This window comes from Varroa jacobsoni, unplaced genomic scaffold (assembly GCF_002532875.2).
Source record: "Varroa jacobsoni isolate VJ856 unplaced genomic scaffold, vjacob_1.0 scaffold_275, whole genome shotgun sequence".
Taxonomy (NCBI): domain Eukaryota; kingdom Metazoa; phylum Arthropoda; class Arachnida; order Mesostigmata; family Varroidae; genus Varroa; species Varroa jacobsoni.
The window spans coordinates 173,191-179,190 of record NW_019213177.1 but is presented as its reverse complement, the minus strand read 5'-3'; the positions used below and the strand labels follow the sequence as shown (position 1 = coordinate 179,190).

The 6,000-nt window shown below is 38.8% G+C and overlaps 1 long non-coding RNA gene across 1 annotated transcript; it reads right to left on the bottom strand.

The window, feature by feature from the left end:
- Window positions 1-3,604: 3,604 nt before the first annotated feature.
- LOC147753715 (uncharacterized) lies at window positions 3,605-5,211 on the bottom strand. Its single transcript, XR_015310367.1, has 2 exons — window positions 4,498-5,211; window positions 3,605-4,082 (listed from the first exon to the last, which is right to left on the bottom strand). It is a non-coding gene; the product is annotated as an uncharacterized LOC147753715 (long non-coding RNA).
- Between the last annotated feature and the right edge of the window lie 789 nt (window positions 5,212-6,000).

The following is a 6,000-nucleotide window of genomic DNA, read 5'->3' as shown; positions in this document are numbered from 1 at the left end:
TATCAACTCGTATTTAATCCGGCGAAACAATGAAGTCTTACTTCTACTACCAAAACACAACGGGGTGCATAGAGGAATAGGAAATTAATTGCCCGTTATACTCCACTTGTATCATGAGTCATCATCTACTTTTTTCATTAATCTGACTTTTCAACATACAGAGCAAGGAAATCAGATGTTTCGCAGTATTGAACGCGTATGTCGTTGTTTGTGATCTAAAGAAACTCACTGCCCCTTCCAGGCTAGAACTTTTCTGCGGAAGAGAGTACAAAGGTTCATGTCATGCTCTACTCTATCAGCGCGACGACCTAGTACTTGCCACCTGTTTGATAGACGAACGTCATTTAATCATTCATCATTGTTGGTGTTTACAGCCTACTCCCAACCATCAACCTTGTATTCCCTTATGCAACCTTAGGTTACGCCCTTAGATGAAACTTGAAGATAACACATTTTCCTATCTGTGTGGATAGTTGCACATATAATAAGACAAGCAGAACCAACTACGCCTCCGTTTAACCAATCGAACTGATTTATTCATTTTTGCCAAATAGCATTCAGACGCCTAAAGTACATACGTTTATAGTAACTATAACAATCATTGTTCAAACGGAGTGCTTACAACGATCTTTTTCAACACCGAGTCATAGAGATGAGGTAAGACCCAGCGAGAACGGGCTTCTCCAGAAAGCGACGACCCTTACCGTTGAAGCATCTTTGCGCCACGATTTTCTCCAATAATATGCAACGTGAAAACGCTCCCACCTTTCGGAAAACGCTAATTGTGAGTACAGACGCGCCTGTGATACGAGAGAGAGTGAGTGAGTGGGTGAGAGAGAGAAAGTTCAAGGAAAAGGGGAGAAACTGAAATGTGTCTGCCTATTGCTGCCTTCACCTTTAAATAAGCAAAGAAGCGATGACGATGATGATGCTGATGATGGTGATGTGCGAAATCAGCTCAGCAGATTCAATAAAAACTATAACCTGATTGATCTCCGCAGAAAAAAATTGTGCGCATGCGTCACACACACGCACATATTGCAACAAGCAGTGCAGCATAATTGAGGAGCAGCTAAACGCTTGCTTCATAGCTTGAAGCTCAAAGACTCGTTAGCATACACATTTAGTGGTGGAGGTGTCGCTCAGCCTGTCTGACCAAGCGAACGAATCATGATTGAGAATTTAAACGAATATTACACGGAAAGTTGTAAGATCTGTATGCGATCGTTAAATGCTTGCTTCTCATTGTGGAGGCTCACATGTTTTGAAAAGCTGACGTAGTGAAAAAAAAGATTATATGCAAACCAATTGCGTGTATAAGAAATGGGCGTGAATTGACATTAAAACGTGCTTCGTTTTTGTAGTAAGTTTCATGTTCATTTACAACGAGCACTGCTTCTTGGAACGATAGCTTGTATATATCGAAAATCTCAGCATCATCGGTATTGCCCGAAAAACCTATTGCATATAATACAGGCTAATACAACTCGTACGCCTGTTTATTCAATTCGCTCTTCTGGGCTGCTTTAATTTGTATTTTTCGCTACAACGGTTAAAAAGGAACTTTCATTTTGAATATGAGTAGTAATTTACTGCATCAATGGTCGTATTTCTCCTGCTTCAATAATTTAAATTTGAATTGAATCGTTCGCTTTTTAGATATTTGTTTTGCCCCTGATTTTCTTTCGCAGACACCCTAATAACTTTATTCCGATAGCAAACTTTTTATTTAAAAACTTACTCCATCTCAGGGTAGTGTATCTAAACAACGCGTAATGCCAGTAATTAGAACGCGTGCGCCTCTTACTTAAGTGGATCGTTACAGCCATCCAGTGAACCCACACAGCAGGATTGCGGAATAAAAGAAGTCTTCTCGATTGTACTATACACTGATCCTAATGTTGTAGCTGACTTGCATCTGAGCAGCAGAAGTAGCAGCAGCACCTTGAGCAACAGCAGCAGGATGTTTTCCTCACTTTGTGATATACCTCTATCGATTTTGTCATATAGGCTCGAAGAGTTGACTTTTATTGAAACCCTACATACTAATCCTGATATTCAAAACTGATTCAGACCTGAACCGCTTCCATTTGAATTAAAATTTTTTTGTGTCGGTGAATACATGTAAAAATTGCTTGTACAGAACCAATCGAAATGTTTATAGACACGTCATATCCAAATGTTTGAGTGATCTGATTTAAAGCATCTTACAGAAGCCTGGTGTTGCATAAAACAGATGTCGTTTAAAACATCGTCTATGTTACCAGCAATAAATTTACAGCCGCGATTGGAAATTCAGAAAATAAAAATTTTACGTCACTGTGTATGTGTTACACCGACTGCCTTTAAAGTAACGACTCGTATTGTATACGTTTAATACATCCATCTAAATGAGGTCAAGGAATTAGATACAACGATATTTATTTAACTAGGTAAATTGCAAATAGCCTATAGCTTCAAAGATTACTCAAATATTTGGGTAGTCTTTCAATTATTCGTAGGATTCCAAATCTCTATTTCAGCCGACTCACCCTAATCACTTTCTTCGCGTACACCGAACGGCTCTTTGAGAGTAAGCCTATGTTTAGTGTGAGCTTTGTACTCAACACAATGTGTAAACGATGCGATTCTTCAAAATCAGCCTATGCTTCTGAAGTAAAAGAATAAAAAAATTACTGATAATGCGTACGTTATGATGAGGGGCATGGTAAATCAATAAAGATTTTAATAAAAATATTTCGTTTCTTTTTTTTTATTTCCTTTTCTAATTTAAACGAGGATATTTAGGAACGAGCTTTAATTCCAAGTCGTGGTCATTTCGGCCAATCCATCACACAGACGAAAAAGCAGGCAATCGTTGGTTCAAAAAATTAATTAAGGACCTTTGTACCTAATCTAAGTGCCACATATAATGAAGCTTTTGCAAAGACGCTATCCTGTGAAAATTTCCAACTCTCCCCATCTGCAGTTCGAAACTGAGTTCAGACAGTTGACTCATACTTGTTGAAATAATTAGCAAGCTCAAATCAACAAGTGAACGCGTACAACAATATGCGAGCACATCGAGTGTAGCGCAGACTCTACCTCAAGCAATCATCATTATTCATATTCATTAATTTTCATTTACATATGCGAGAATGATAGTTCGTATGCATAAACACAAACTCAAAATGGCAACGATATTCAATGCATGACCCTTGTTTGCTCGAGAAAGGAAAACATTAATCAAGAACCAGATGTTTCCTGTACTCAAATAGTTACTCAAGGCAGAGTCGATTCTTCAAAAAGGCTCATAGCTCAGAATATTATATTTCAGTGATACGCCCGACGTTCGGTGAAGCTACCTCCTGTATGTTGACGTTTCGGATTTTTCGTCGTGAGAATTATGGTCTGCCCCCCCCCCCTCCCATTTTCATTTTCTAAGCATTTAAAAACTCCACTTTACTGCCGATGACGTTTGTTTTCAACATCCTTTTAATTTTTGCTTACAGCTAAAATAGAAGTAATCGTATCTCAGGCCCGTTAAAAAGACGTAATGCGTGTCACCTGTATCTGGCTTTTTTATTTCCGGTAAACAAACTGCGATAGCATGTGCCACAGCTGACGATTGTATTGAGTCGGTGCACGCTAGTTCAACTTGTTACGGTCATATAAACATATCGTTTATAGAAATTGGTCCGATTGGCAGAGGCCGTCCTCTGTTACGATTTAAGAGTACTCTACGAAGACCTCCGCAAAACACAAATTTCACTTTCACGCTAATGGACAGAGATAAAGTGGAAGAGAAGGAGAGTGCCCTTTGGATTAATATACACAATTAGTGGAAAATGAGTTTCTTAAAAAAAACACACTAATTTACTTGAGAAATTGTCGTAGAATCAGGGGCATGCTTGTAAATATAGAATGCAATAAAACAACTCTGCTAGAAAACAGTTTTTTTTTTTCATGCCTAGGAAAGTTTGTCTATTAGAACTTGAGGATTATTCAAATTTATAGAAATGAAATGATATTACTCCGGTGACAATCATGGTGCTGCTTTGTCAAAAACTTGTCCGACAGCATCGTGTTTACGACAGGAAGGACTGAAATTAAATAAGGTTTGTAAGTTTAGAAAAAAACTGTAGAAAATATAGATATAAACGCGTTGTATCGGCAAATCAATAAAGGGAATCTGATAAGTAGTTAAGCATTAATTTAAGCAATTGGTTGATAATAACTACTATAGCAAGAATTCTCGCACATACTAATAAAATCTCCACTTTATGGTATACGTCGTTATCTACACCATAAGGCCAGTAGGTTCTTCAAAATTGCGTTTCAGCTGAGTCAAATATTACGAAAACAATGGCAGTTACGAAATCTGCTACATCCGCAATCCAGAAGCCATATAGCTAGTTGTTTTGCGAGTTCTCGTGCTGAATCAGTACTTCGGCAATGTATGGCACTACGAATTCAGTCAACGAACATATAGCCCTGTACCTACATACAATCCGGTACCTGCAAAGTCCAAAGCCGTGTCGACCAAGTACGACCCTGATCTTGCTTCGAACATGCCACGAACGGAGCCAGCGAGTGCAAATAGTACCACTGTGATTGCCCCATTAGAGTCCGCAACAGCGACAGCGTCCAACGAGATCATTGACGTCGGGAGATGGTCCCAATCAATATCCGCGTACCGGTCGGTGTTAGCCATTTTGGACGCACAATATAATTCGATATCAGATCAATTATTGAGCCAACTACGACTGGGCCGTAGATGGAGAAGTAAGAAATATTGTAGAAAAATTCCGACGGGACCGAAGACGTCGGCGTTTTAAGCAGTCACCCTCTGCGTCCACAGCTGCTTTCTATTTTTGTTTGTTGTTGTGCGTATGCAGATTGAAATGTTGAGATAGAAAGGGAGAACAGGATTTCGAGAACTGGAAAACCGACTTGTCTTCGTCCGAGAACTAACTACCTAGCCGCTAAAAAGAGCTGCCAGATAGTATTAATACAAAAGGGTTGTAGTTGTAAACTGAGAATGACAGCCAGTCGCTCCCACCCAACGTGACTCCGCATTCTAAATACCTTAACTTACAGTGTTTAGGTTTGTAAGAACCAGGAGAGCCCGGTGTTTTGCTGAAAGCCGGTCTTTTTGTAATAATTGCAACTGTTCATAGAGTATCTCTTTGTAGGAGTATGCTTTGACCCATTAATAAAATTATGGTGGTATTTCACTGTCACGTAAGTAGCGTTCTATGCAGAGACCGTATCGAGTTTAGACCAGACCTATTTAATTATTCAAAACAATATCTAAAGCAGTGGTGAAGAAAGCTATGAACATTAAAAACTACAAAAGCCTTGTCACAAAATGTATCAGCAGCGGTAAAAAGTAGCCAAGTAGTTTCACGCAGACGTAATGTCTGAGCGTCCCCCAAATGGGCGCTATTGAGCAAAAGGCTAGAAGCGATCCTCTTAGCTTGTTTTACTAATGCAGTAAAAATTGTACCTATTCACAGCGGTATGTAAGTGGAACATATGGATACTTCCAATTTTTTCCTAGCTTCTGTCGACGTTTACCCATAGAAAAATAATATGAGCGAAAATGATTATATATATATATATATATACATGTATACGTCACGTTTAATTAGGATCATATGAAACAGCATGCTGAAATAACAGGTATCAAAATGCTTCTATTAAGAATACAGATTTGAATGGCAATGAGCAGATATTTGGGCTCGTTTTATACAAGCTGCCGGTTCAGTTTCAATTTATCCCCGTCTGCTAGTTATTGGATCATACGTGGCAAGCGATTAGTCGTTCTTTTTGTCCTAAATTAATAACGTGTCTACCAAGGCGGCTTTATTCTAAGAGCTAATATACGTCTAATACTGTGTAACATGGTTATTGCATGGGATGTCTTAATACAGATTTACCAGAATTTAGCAGATTTACCTGAATCAACCAATCAGTCGATCAATTAAAAGGTAGGCCATTGCTTAATATCTTCCCCTA